The sequence below is a fragment of the Struthio camelus genome, chromosome 4 (assembly GCF_040807025.1).
Source record: "Struthio camelus isolate bStrCam1 chromosome 4, bStrCam1.hap1, whole genome shotgun sequence".
NCBI lineage: Eukaryota > Metazoa > Chordata > Aves > Struthioniformes > Struthionidae > Struthio > Struthio camelus.
The window spans coordinates 29,611,062-29,624,737 of record NC_090945.1 but is presented as its reverse complement, the minus strand read 5'-3'; the positions used below and the strand labels follow the sequence as shown (position 1 = coordinate 29,624,737).

General features: G+C 38.6%; 1 long non-coding RNA gene across 1 annotated transcript; it reads right to left on the bottom strand.

Annotated features, from left to right (window-relative positions):
* Positions 1–416: 416 nt before the first annotated feature.
* LOC104153408 (uncharacterized) lies at positions 417–12,800 on the bottom strand. The gene is made up of 3 exons (XR_696238.2): positions 12,537–12,800; positions 10,675–10,822; positions 417–2,102 (listed from the first exon to the last, which is right to left on the bottom strand). It is a non-coding gene; the product is annotated as an uncharacterized lncRNA (long non-coding RNA).
* Between the last annotated feature and the right edge of the window lie 876 nt (positions 12,801–13,676).

Below are 13,676 nucleotides of genomic sequence, written 5' to 3'. Positions count from 1 at the left end.
TTATTGAGGCTTTTATCAGCCAAAGGTTTATTCACATCAAGAAAAACTGAAGTATTCACTTCATCATCTCCTGAGGCGTGTCCTGCTGGAAAAAGCATGCTGTAAAGAAGACATGGCGTGCACCTCTCTATCTAGCTCCTGTGAGGGCAGAAAGTACCAATCTGTGCCGGAAGAGCAGGCTTAGGCACAGTACAGTGGGGAGCTACAGACTGCCTTGTGAAGCAGGGGCTGTTTGCACCTTCAGTCACACACTCGTGTGACTCTGCCACTAACAGAGAACGAAGGCCACACAGCTGTCTGCCTAGGGCTGGAAGAGCAAGTGAAATAAAATGAGCATCAGGAAATGCAAAATCCAAAATTATTTATTTCCAGGTACTGAAAAGCTGAGAATTTCATTTAAAGGAAAAAATAAATAAGCATCAAAAATCTTTCACTCTTCATATTAATATTCATATTTCACTCTAAAAATAGAACATATTTTCGTTCTGTTGGTACTGTTAGAGTAAAAAGAAACATAGACAGCAAAGCTATCTGTTCTTTCAAGAAATTTTAATCCAAAATAAAATCAAAGCAGCAAATCGGAGTGGAAAATAAAGGGAAACGAAGTGTGTAGACTCTGAGAAGAAAAACAGCTTATACTTTGCATTAGGTGATCATTATTACGATTCCTAACTACATTTAATGTAATTCTTCACAGTTTCATATAATAAACTGTGCATTGACAAAATATTTCCAATAATATATATAATCTTGAGAGGCTCGAATGCTACAGGATAATTACTAAATAAATACTGGAATAGAATGAAAATAGAACAAGAAACACAAAGAAAAGAACTGCAAAACCCGTCTGAACAGTTCATGGGAACTGTTTTCTGTTTGGATATCTGGTATCTGTTTTCTCACAGGTTTAGGCCTGTACCACACTAGTCATTGATTTCCAATCTCAGGACATCTCAATATTTACAGTAGTGCTGCTTCCCAAGCAGGATCAAGCTACAGCTTTTCTACCACCTCTCCGTGATCTTTCCAGTCCTTTATCAGTAACCCTTACTAGTCAGGACTATTATAACACCTTGACACTTGATAGCAGCCTCCAAATTGACAACTTCCACTTGCTAATTAAATGGTGAAAGAGGGAAAAAGCTGATCATGCTAAACAATTATCATATCTAATTCCACTCCTCTGCACGAGGATGCTATGAGTGCTGATTTTAGCTGTGTAGTTCCACCGATTTTAACACGAATTGTATGGCCTCATTCAGCGAACAGAGCAAACATATTTTTGTCACAAAAACAATCGGTTTAAGCATAATACAATTGAGTTCGGGTTTTGATTGTGAAAGGAATACTGAGAAAATGCAAAATACTTCGTGGCTCTGAGCTGTAGGGCTGCTTGCTGTCAGTGCCACAATTGATGGTCTCTGCAGCAGGATAGCAGTGCGATAGTCTTTAGCAGCTTCTCAGGAAGTCCAATTTAATTAAAAGCTTATCTCTTAATACAACTTTGAGCTTCTCTATGACAAAGAAGTGTTTCCCACCATGAGAGCTTTCACAGCACTGTGCAGAGCAAAATGTTGACTTCTCTCTCCGGCACAAGAGGAAATTACTGTTTTGCCTTTGTTTTTGGTGCTGGTGGAAGAACGCTAGGTTTGAAAGGGTTTTTGTTTTCCTTTCTACATGCTTTCCAAGATAAGCAGACCATGAAAATCTGAGAAATAACTTGCAATGAGGCTTATTAAACTTGCATAAATCTGATTTTTATGGTGTCTGCGCCGTGACTTTTGCTTATTGAAAGTAACAGTAAGAAGCTAATGTGAACTTGTAGGTGGATTAGCAGGCTGTTGCTGCAGTGTGTTTTAGACTTTATGTCCAAGGAAGACTCTGGCACTCACACTGTTTAAGTGCTCTGATCCTACCTTTCATTTTCAGAAAGTAGGAAAATGGCATGCAAATTCCTAGGATCTTCAGAAAATTAAGGATCTAGTTATTCTTTAGAAGTGTGAGTGATTTTTTCTGGAGGCGGTTAGTAAAAGGAAAACCCAGAGACTAGTTCTGTATGTTTCCACCAGGTTATAATGCCGACAGCTCCCATGCTCCGAAAACTGCAGAAAAGAAAAGGAATCCTTTCAAATTGCTGTTTGACAATGGCAGGTTATAAAAATCATGTGTGGAAGAAAGTTGAAACATCTTTCAAATGTATTTAAAAAATAATTTGCTTTTCTGTGTTTCTGACAGCTGTATTTCCCTCTAAGGTCATACATACATCATGAATGTACATCATGGCAATTTTTACCCATTCTGTTTGATGGGCCATATTCAATTTACACTATGAACAGAGCTTTGAGTAACTACCGTATTAAATGAACGTAGTGTCTGTAAAATGGAATTGCACTAGCCTAAGATCTTGTTCCACCTAGATCCATTAGTTCTGTAAACATTATTCCTATTATACCCAATAGGAAATGTGCGTAATTAGGGCCACAATGTCTATTGCATGATGCCAAAGTATATAGTGTCAAAGTTTTTTTCCGCATTATTCCCAGGCTTTCTCAGATAGATACTGTGTATTGATATAGACTGAGTTTATTTTAATGGTTAGATTTGCTCGTCTTCATTTAGTTTAAAAAGGGTCATGAACTTTTCCCATTTACCTGGGTAGCAAACATTCACATTTAGTGAAAAGTTACAGGAGCTAGAACTAATGCAGCTCTGCTGATAGTTGAGAAAAAAATATTCCAGAAAATGCTTTTACAAAGAATGCATGGTACTTTCCTGTAAAAAGGTAAATTTCCCTGTAGTAATTATACTCACATTATACACGTACCACTGCCGTGCTACAAATGCAACTCAAAAATACTGTATATATTCAGCCATGCTGGTCTTATATTGCAGAGCTACAGGGAGTAGAGAGAAGGGGTATGCAGCTTTTCCCTGATTCCCCTGTAAACCTATCTGTTTACATGCATGGAAATCACAACAGTGACTATAGCATCCAAATTGCTGAACATGTTGAAGGAAGGTAAGTTATGCCACCTTTTTTATAGCTTCTTGAGAGCTTTTACTCCTCCTATCCTTGAAAAAAAGTATTCTTATTTTCATGAATCATGCAGTTATCAAAGGACTGATAAAAAAATCTATACCTTGAAGCTCCTTTTGATAGCTTTGAAAATCCCACCCCACTTCTAGGAGAAAACATCAAGGCAAACAATCTTAGATTGACTCTTTCCTTTAAAGGAATACTTTAAAAAATAACATTCGGTCCTTAAAATTATTAGGAAAGCTAGGCATTTCCCACTGCTGTCAAAAATTTGTTAAACATTACTTGTACTTATCCAAAGGACAGACTGACCCAACTTTTCCTGTGATTTATTAACCTGTTCTCTTAAGAGACGTCAGATGTGAACAGAGCTCTCAGGCCAAAATTCCAGCTGAATCTCCAACTGAAAATACACTGTGGCAAATACAAAGCCTAAGAAATCTAAGTGTAATCACAGTCTAGTCCATGAATTTATATCCAGAATGAATTATCTGGTTCAGGCGGTGAAGAGAGGTGTTCTTCAGTTTCACTGTATTGCTCTCCCAAAGCATCCTTCCCCCGAAGCAGCTTTCCGAAATACAGAGGACATGGTTGCTATTGGAAGTCTGCAGGAGACAGCAGTGTCCTGCTGATCTGGGCTTCTGCCTGTGGAATACACCTGAGAGGTCTGGGGATGGAGTGAAGAGAAAATCACCCACGTTTTGTCCTGTGGGCATCAGTTTCTCAAGGCAAGGGTAGTACTTCATTGTGTTGTCCAGAGTTTAGGACATGGAAAACAATCATGTGAGAAATATTCCTTAGGGAATGGTAAGGCAGAAACATGTTGTCCTCTTTCTGTGATATGTGTTTATTCTGTGACTTCATCTGCTGATATTATGGTTATCATTTTTTCCAGGAATTCTTCAGTGTGGGGGTCCACTCCCTGTATAGGAGTTTTCTGATAGTCAGGTTTTGTTGTCATGTGATCGGTTCTTGATTTTGTCAAATCTTTCCTTAAGGAAGAGAGTTTCCTTTACCAAGTTTGTTTTAACACTTTTCATTTTTAACCTGCACTTTCACATCACTGATTCCTTACTTCTTTTCAAATTGTCTCCTGCAAATTCTCTGGTTCAGTGTTCAGGTACATCCACGAACACATACACACACGTGTGCACACAGATGCGCGCACATGTATGCATGCACACAGAGACATTATATAGTGTAATTAAATTCTCTTTTATCTGTCATGTTTTACTTTCTATATTTATATTATTTAATCTCACTAGAAGCTAGATTTATGAATTGTTTGCTTTTAACTTCTGATTTATGCACGATGTTCTCCCTGCAACACAGAGAGGACAACTGTGAGTTGCTCTGGAGATGATTCCTGCTGCAGCACATCCTCCAGCACTAGGAGCGAGGGCATGTAACTACATGGGATGGGGTGGGTCGTGGCAAGCTATCCAGCATTGCACCTATCCTACACGGCATAGAAACTGGCTGCTCTTGCAAAACCTTGTATGGCAATCCTGGGGAGCCAAGCAGGAGAGCAGTCAGTAGCTCTGGTACTATAAGGACTGTCACAAAGTCTTTGCATAAATGAACAGCATTGCAATGATAAGACCTTAGTGATTTTGTCAGCCTCCCGGTTTCACTGCCCTAGAGCCACTTGGTGTCCACTTGGCAGGGGCTGTCACTGTTCCAACACCAGCTGCTTAATGGCCTTTCCAGCCCAGCTGCCCAAACGATGTACCAGAAGGAGCATTCGGTGGCTGTCCAGTAACTGCCTGCCAGTATCATCATTTTTGTCGCCTTCTCAAAACATGTCAAAGGCAACTCGCTTCAGTAACAGCATTAAGACACGAAAATACTTGCTGCATTTTCGGACAGAGCTGTTCTCTGGGTCACAACAACGCTATCAGGTGGGTCTGTGTGCTGCCAAAAAGACAGCCATCAATAAAAGAAGAGGACTTAGATGTGTTTCTATGGATTTGTTTCAGAATGAGAATTGTTATGTTGCTTAGTTGACAATAAGAAAGTGGCTCAAATCATGCTCCCAAAAATGGATATGCATTGGAGCTGTACTCATCTGAACATTCCCATTGCAGGGAAGGAAATCACTCATATTTTTAGTTTTGGGAAATGGCTGAGCATGAAGTTCACTCATTAATATCCTGAGAAGAACTTTGGGTTATTAATATTAACAGTACTAAGTCAAAACCTTTCTCAGAGATTCCTCTACATAGGTTTTGTGCCACTAGCATTTCTGAAATTAATCATGCTCAGCACATTTTTTAGCTTTAAAAATTTTAGATTTGATAACATTTTGTTGAATATTTCAATAGAGATACAGAGGAGCAGTATTTCGTTCTATTAACAAACAAAATCTTGGACAAATCTTGTTCATTAATGTGCTTATTCCTTGCACCTTACAGACAAGTGGAGTCTCTGTTCCAGCCTGAGGTGTTTGATGAAATGACTTTTTCTAATGCTGCAGCCTGTTTGATATTCACAGAGGTAATTTGAGAGAAATGAGGGAAGAACTTGCATAGGGTTTCAGGAACGGCTCAAATTCTGACATGAATCTTGAATCCTACAGATGCTGATGTATTTGGATCTTGGGGTTTACTTCATGCTAGTCCAAAAGAAAGGAGCCAGATATAAAAAGTTAATCTCGTCAGGGTCTCTCTACTTCCCACTGTTGGCCCCGAGTCTCTGTTAGCCTTATTTCTGTCCCATTTCTTAATAAACAATCTGAGGGCAAAGAGCAGAATTTTCTTGGAAAATGAGAAGCAGTCTTATTGCTTTGAACATATCTGCAACAACTCGGACGTACCCATACTTTTTGTTACTTACAGATTAGAGTTGTGATGATGTAGGTGGCTGCAGAAGCTGTAACCAGGGGTGGAGTGGCTTTTCAGACTCGCCTCAAAGGGAGCTCTGGTAAATGCAGTCGAAGAGGATAGAAGTAACATAACTTCTCTGTTTATAAAATAGATTCCTAGGTTATAATCCGAAGATAATAGTTTTGGCTGCAAAACCAGCACCTTATGCTTATTATTTCTCATGATTCCCAAATTCTTTTTTAACATTGTTTTGCAGAACAGAGTCACATGTAGTATGTATGGCTGATGTTCTTTGTTTTAGTTGAACTAAATGATTGTGCCCAAAGACTGTCTGATTTGCATCTTTGCCTTTCATTCCGTTGCTTGCCAGTCTCTCAATGATAAGTCTCTCCAGCTTTGTGTCATCTGCCATCTTCTTCAGTAACATTTTAATGCTGACTTCCAGGTCACTAATAAATATTTAGGATAGTATTGGTTCAGAAATTGCTCCATGGAGGGCACTACCAGCATCACAGGGTTTCAGTTGCCTAAAAATAGGTTTCTGGTGCCATTTTAGGTGCTGTGGGGTATCTAAGATATCTCCCTGGGACCTAGTGGAGATCCTCACCCCACTGGGGTGGCAGCTAGAGCCAGGCAGATGTTTGAATCCCTCCAAAAGCAGCCTGATAGGAGATCCTCTACGGGACTCAAATCCTGCTGGTGTGTTACAGAGCCTATTTCTCCTCACGCCGTTCCTTTGCTGCCTAATTCTGCATCTCACTTCCACTCTACCAGCAGCTCCCCTCTGGCTTCGCTGAGGCCTGGAGGAGATCTGTGCACCCCCCAGACAGTCTAGGTCCACAGTGGCTAGTTCTCACGAGTTCAGCTTCTATTATCGCTGTCTGCCACGTGAATTAATACCCATCCCTTTTCTTCCAAACCCTTGTGCCAGTTTTAAATATAATTGTATGTTATACCTTTAATACGTGAAAGTAGTTTTTTTCTAAAAAAAGTGGGTATCTTTACTCTGTCACCTCTTATTGAACTCTTCCTGCTTACCTGTTATTTCTAAATGACATTCACAATTTTAAACATGGAAAGTTTTGTAAATTGTGTGATATCGCTGAATATAATGATATGATTCAGGTGCAAATTGAGGCTCAAAATGAAGCATATTGCTCCCAGCATGTTTAGATAGTTCTGAGCCATTATTCAGCCTGGTTGCACAGTCGAAAGTGTCTAAATATGACTATGGGTAGAAAAAAGGAAACACATTTAAAAGAGTCAAAAAAAGACATTGTTTGTACAGCTGAGGGTATATATATGTGTGCCTGTAAATGTACACATGCACACGGTAGCTTACGTTATTATACAGTCTCTTTCTTATGAAACTAAAAGCAAATGAAAATACATTTTTCATAATGTATGCTATTTATTTACCCTCTCTGTGTTATTTGTTTACTGTAGCTGGCGTCAGTGGCTTGCTGATTCTCAAACCCTGCTGTAGTGATACTATGCAGCTGCTTTCTAATGCTTCAGAGAATAGCCTGAGTCACAAAATATATCCTCAGAAAGAGATTATAGTTATTGAGTTTAAAACTAAAAAATCACAAAAATGTTGCCACGTTTACTAATTCTCATAATTTTCCTTTGTTACTTGTAATTTAAAATCTAATTTTTCTGTTTGCTAATTTCTTTCTTAGCAAAATACTGCAAAAGTTGTTCTTACTCTGAAGAATATCTTTCAGCAATATTATGTAAATCTGCTTTTATTCCCAGTTTAGATACAGCACTACTCATTTCTATGGGTAATAATAAGGCCTTGTTTTTAAGATTACTTACTTAAATACATGGAAAAGGAACACACAAGATGAAATAATGAAAAATAGTAACTAAGCAAATGTCTTTGTAGTGTGGAAAAATCACAAACCTTTTCTACATTTGCACACTGAACTGCATGTAAAATGAGGTTCTACATCTTAGCATGCAGGTAGACGTGTAATTATTCAGTCTGCACTAGACAACTGTCATTTGTTCCGCTAGTAGGTTAACATGTACAGTGTATGGTATTGGTATGTTATAGCTAGAGCAATGTACAAATATGAGAGGGATTTAAAAAAACTTGTTATGCATTCCTCATGGAAATCGTTATTTTGTGCAATTACATTCAGGAGATTAAATCAGCTGCTAGCTTAGTTTTTTGAAAGATTATATTTATTATCTATTGCCATGATAATAAGATAGAGGAGTTTCAGGTACATTACTAATATGCAGGGGGGAGGGAGATTTTTCCTTTTTTTTTAGCAACGTTATCCTTTGATTCAAAAAACTGGGAGAAAGAATGGGTAGATTCTAGGAAGACTTTGAATTTGCAGTATCAATTTTTGTCTTCTCTCCCACATAGATACAGATCATAAAATCTGTGACCAGGAAGGTCAATGTGTTTAAATATAAATCAAATCCACATTCAGGCCTACAGAAAATCTGCTCTGCCAAAATTATCTGTGCTCTGTAGTGCACAAGAATGTTCCAGAGCTGCTTTTGGGACAGATAGATAACTTATTTCTTTTTGAAATAATGTATACTTCTAATGGAATAAAATGCAGCCTGGACGGGTACAAGAAAGCGAGCTTCCGTGGGATCAAACAGTCTTACGATGCAATCTTGAGTTCAGGCTCTTTCACGGTGAACCATGATAGAGAAATTTTGGCTTTCAGATGTCAAGGACTCCTTTCCGCTGCAGAATTTTCTCATTTACTTTTTTATATGGAAACTATTGGTTCTTACGGAGGTAAGAGTTTTGTTAGGTTCAATGATATAAATATAGGCAAAGTATTGAGCCTAAACCAAACAAACTTAAACTTCTGTTTCTCCACCTCACATAAGACTGCCTAGCAAAGTGAGCTAGGGTGCCTAGAGCAGGTGTTCCTTCACAGACACACACGCACACATACAAGCATGTATGTATATGAGGAAACTTTATATTTCCCATATTGCATAAAGCAGAGAGAGGGTTAGTGAACCAACATTGCATGTTGACTTTCTTTGCTTTTATGTGATAAAAGCATGTCATTGTGTTTGCAGTAGCAACAACTAAGACGAAGTAAAAATGAATTTTCTTTCTCCAGTTTTCAATGAGCTTCATCTTGCTGGTCATTGCCATGGGCTGTTATTTTGTACACCTGCACTCAGCCAGAACTATAATGAAAAAAAATCAATCTCTGAAAAGAAAGTTATCGCCAACCAATAACATTGGGCCACTTTCATGGGTCCCACCGTGTTTCAGCCAATTGCCAAAATGCCCTACCATTATCAACTGGAGACAGCATCTCTGCTGCCCTTCCTGGTGAGTACATAACCACTTCTGTGCACTACAAAAAAGCTCTAGCACATAATACCATGGAATTTCATTAGGGAGGACACTAGCAATGTTAATTTGAGTATTCAGAATACTTTATCTGAAACTTGATGGACAGGGATACCAGAAAACCACTATTTCTGAGAAAATGGTGAGTGATTTGTTATTCTGGGTGTCTTGTCTTTTCTGTGTTCAAAGCTGTTCATGCTCTATGATTTTCTCCTTTTAAAATTCAAGCATTACAAAAATTTACTGATTATTAGCGAACCTGCAAGGCATTCACAGAACGTATTTATGTTCTAGGTATTTTGACTACTTATGTAAGTATTCTGTTCATGTTTGGATGAGGATTACTTTTAGAATGATTTTCCTTGTGTTAACATTCATAACTATGAATTTAAATTATCACTCTGCAAGTAGCTGTCCACATTAAATTCATTCGTTTCAACAAATATTTCTGCTACTAAACTAATTTGCCTGAATGCAAATACATAGGTGGTATGAAGCTTTTAAAAGTAAATATTATCAATTTTCTAGTACCTTAGCAAAGTATTTTTATCCTCTTGTGTAGAATCAGTATGTAAAATATAACATTACTACTGGAAGTGTATTATTTCCAGATATATCCCACAACTGGTTTGGAAATATTTGAGTCTGTAGAGTCATTGGTTCAACAGCTACCACAGATGGTATTACACTGTATTTGGATACAGTATAGTAATTGACTTGATAAAATGAATCTAAATTAATCAAAACTAGACATTAATTTAGCATTTGTAACAGTCCCGTCGCAGAACATTTGTTGTTAGGAAAGCAAAACTGATTATTATTCTGCAGAGGACTTCACAATCAGAAATATTATTGAAGGCTTCTTTTTTCTCCTTAAATAGTGTAATTTAAGAACATTTTAAAAATAGATTGTAAAATGCTTTTGAAATCTTTTCTTTGGTGAAGATGCTTCTGTCAGAACTTAACAATGAACAATTGAGATGTGCTGGAAGTATTATCTCTGGTAGACTTTGTGTCCATTGATTCAGAGACGGACTTATCAGAGTAAGAACAAAAGCAGCAAATTTCTAAATAACATTACACCTAATATTCTTCTAGATTAACTTCAGTCAACTTCATTCACTGCACAGCTTCAGACAACAAAACAGTACGTTACCTGCAGCAGGAAAAATATTTTGAGAATCTACGTGTATTGGAGAGAAGCTCAGATAACAAATATATACTGTAAGAAATGTATATTCAGTTTCAGCTAATGGTATCTAAACTCATACAAAGGAAGGGTTTAGCAGAGGTAGTTGTCAGGGGTTATTTGGACAGAGAGCAATCTACAGCACAAACAAAGACTTGGACATCTGAGCAGTCACACGTAAAGCGACTCTGCAGATGACTGAGACATTTAGGAAGCACTTTTCACGTGCTTAAATAGGAATTGAACTCCACTGACTGAGAGGTGGCAGATAACTTACCGAGATGATGACATGGTGCATTCTGCGCGAAAAGGAAGTGTCATGTATCTTAAATCACCTTATTTTTTCCCAATTAGCTGTTCCGCCTGTGCTCCTATGACAGTTTGGTTGGTCTGGTGGTTCAGAAATCCAGTATGACTGCCCATGCCTGCAATATTCCAGATGTGAAAGAAATACATTCAGGGAGGAAAAGAGAAAAAAGGCCAACGTTTAAAACCTTTGATTATGCCATAACTGGGATAAACACACATTTTTAAGAGATTTGGGTTATCCTGTGGCACTGAATACAACCAGGGCCTTGTTTGCCTCACTGTTTTCTGAGGCCGCAGCTACAGACGGCTCAGTTAGAAGCAGATAGACCGACGTGTTATCCCGCGGCACGAACCCAAGCCTAAAACCCCTAAGCACACATATTGGGCTTCCTGCACCGGCTGGAGGCTGGAGCAGGCCAGCCAGCTCTCCGAGCACTTGAAACTCGGGCACGGCAGGATGTGAGCTCGTGACTGAGCTCTTTCCTCAGCTAGAGCTTGGTTCAAGCCTTGCAGCCTACTATGAAATGTTGACTTCGCCTGTATCTGTAGATGGAGCAGCCTTCCTGCAAACCTGCTGAATCCTCGTTCCCTTATAACTAACAAAGACAAAACGAGGCTGCTCCATGGGTCGAATTCTCTGTAGATTTCTTTAGATTTACACTTGCCTAACCGGAACAATTACGTATAGTATTCATTAAGATGTTTTTGAAGACAAACTTTCAAGACAAGACCTTGCCTAATAAGAATGTTTTCTTTTAAAAGTATTATGATTAATTTTGGTCAATTACCGTCTTACTCCAAATTCGCTAATTATCAAGCTAATTGCATGAGAGCCAAGAACACACAGTTCCTTCTGGCTGCGCTGGATATTAGTCACACTGAAGCCAAATTAATGTTTTAACCGCTCTCATGATCTCCAAATAAGCTCTCAAAAAACAAATTCCCACATTCCCTTCTTTCCCTGTACTCACCATTTCAGTCTCTACCCTAGGCTTTCTTAAAACTTCACCAGTCCAGAGAAGTGTACTAAGCTAATGCCCAAAACTCATATGCTGGCGTGTGAAATGTCAGGTGGTGGTTCCTCATCGCTGCAGGATACTGCAGCTGCTTCCAGTACACAAAGAGTTAGGCCAAGAGCTGATGTGAGTTATAGTGATAGCGCTATCTCGTGCGATTTCACTTGTGCAAACCTAAACTGGAGCACATGCCAAATGCTTCCTGTATAACAATTTCCTTACATACTCCTTGTGTGGCTGAAATGCAGCTTTATTGAGAAGGGAGACATTTCTACAGAGACACTCAGTAAAATGATTCCCAAAACTGTAAATCTGCTTAATGGTGACTACTTGTTCACTCAATGAAATAAATCAATGTTATAGTATATTTTTTGGTACAGTATTAGCAGATAAACAGCTTTTTCCAGAAGGTCGTTTAAGAAAAGGAAAGAACAATAACGGAGCACACATGTGTTGTGCACTTTTATGGAGTCATTTATTTATCTCTCTGCTTCTCACTGCCTGTTATGTCCTTTACCTTCCCGGGGTTCCTATTCTGGGTCCAATCTTTTTATGATTTCCCAAAATATACTGCATCATTCTTGTTGAGTTACATCAAGAAGTGAAGTTAATCAGACATCCCTGAGGGATAATATTAATGTGGCAGTTTCCAGTATAGCATTTGAAATTGCTTATCTTTTGGTCGCAGCACATCAAAAGGCTCCCCTAGGCACACTGATTACCGAAAACTTAGTTTTCACAAGTGGATACATGTTCCCCTTAGTATGTACAGTTAGCCAGGCTTCATTTATTGGTTCTAGGAAAAAAATCTTACCTTGCTGTCAACGTTGCAAGCCCTTGCTTGTAGAAGGATCAGCAGTAGGTAAGAAAACAGCATCCCAGGCTTCCTTGAATACTCTAACACTGAAAACATTGTCCACAACAGAAGAAACAGAACAACTGCTGCTGTAACGCACTACATTAAACTAGAACTGTAGATATCACTTTTCATATATGCTTTTCTGAGCTTATTTTCTTTTCTGAGGCTACTTAGTAATCTCTTCAGCGTCATAAGCTACCGTTTGGCAACCACTAAGCAACTTTGATTTAGTGATGTGACACGCTCTAAAAGAATCTGCGGCAAATGCGCTCAGAGCTGGCTGCTGGCTCTATGTGATGATAGGAGGTACTGGCTTCACGCAAAAACGCTTACTTTGTTCCTGACAAGAAAATTCACGTTGTTTCTGTGTTCGCCATGCTGTACGTCAATCTCCATCAGTGCGGAAAGCTTCACTGTCGTCACACAAAATTAGCCTAATGTACTAGATCCCATCCAGAATTTAGAGGGATGTTTCACAGATCGAATACCTGGAAAGATTCGGTAGATTTTTTCATGAAGAATCCAGAATTATCTCCATGACAATTTTCCTCAAATATCGACTAACTTGAGTGTCTTAACTGCCTTTTAAATGGCTCTCTTAATCATAGCGGCCTGACTGACCCTGACAGAGATGTAGGAACTGTAAACTTCTCATGATAATGGCTTAAATTAACAAAATTGTCTTTCCTTTCCATTTGAAATTAGTATCTCTTTTCTAAAAGAATGCAAATTTATGTATTTTTCAATACATTTTAAAAAATGAACTGAAAATCTATCTTAATCTAATGAATGAGGAGTTCCATCCTTAACTTTTACAGATGCTGGAGAACCACCCATAGATGGTATGTATGGATAGTTGTATACGAATTTCCTGTATTTTATTTTCTATATCTTTTTTAAGCCCATGACTCATTTTTCACTCTGTCTTCTTTAGCTTAATTTTATGCATGCTTCCTTTCCATGTCTGCTCTGTCTTCCCACACTGCCCACCTTCTCTCCAGGGCTCTTCCCTCTCTACGCCTCTCCCCTGCATTATCACCCACACTCTTTGCTCAAAGGTTGAGCGTCCTCACGGAAAGACAACTCTATATTTTA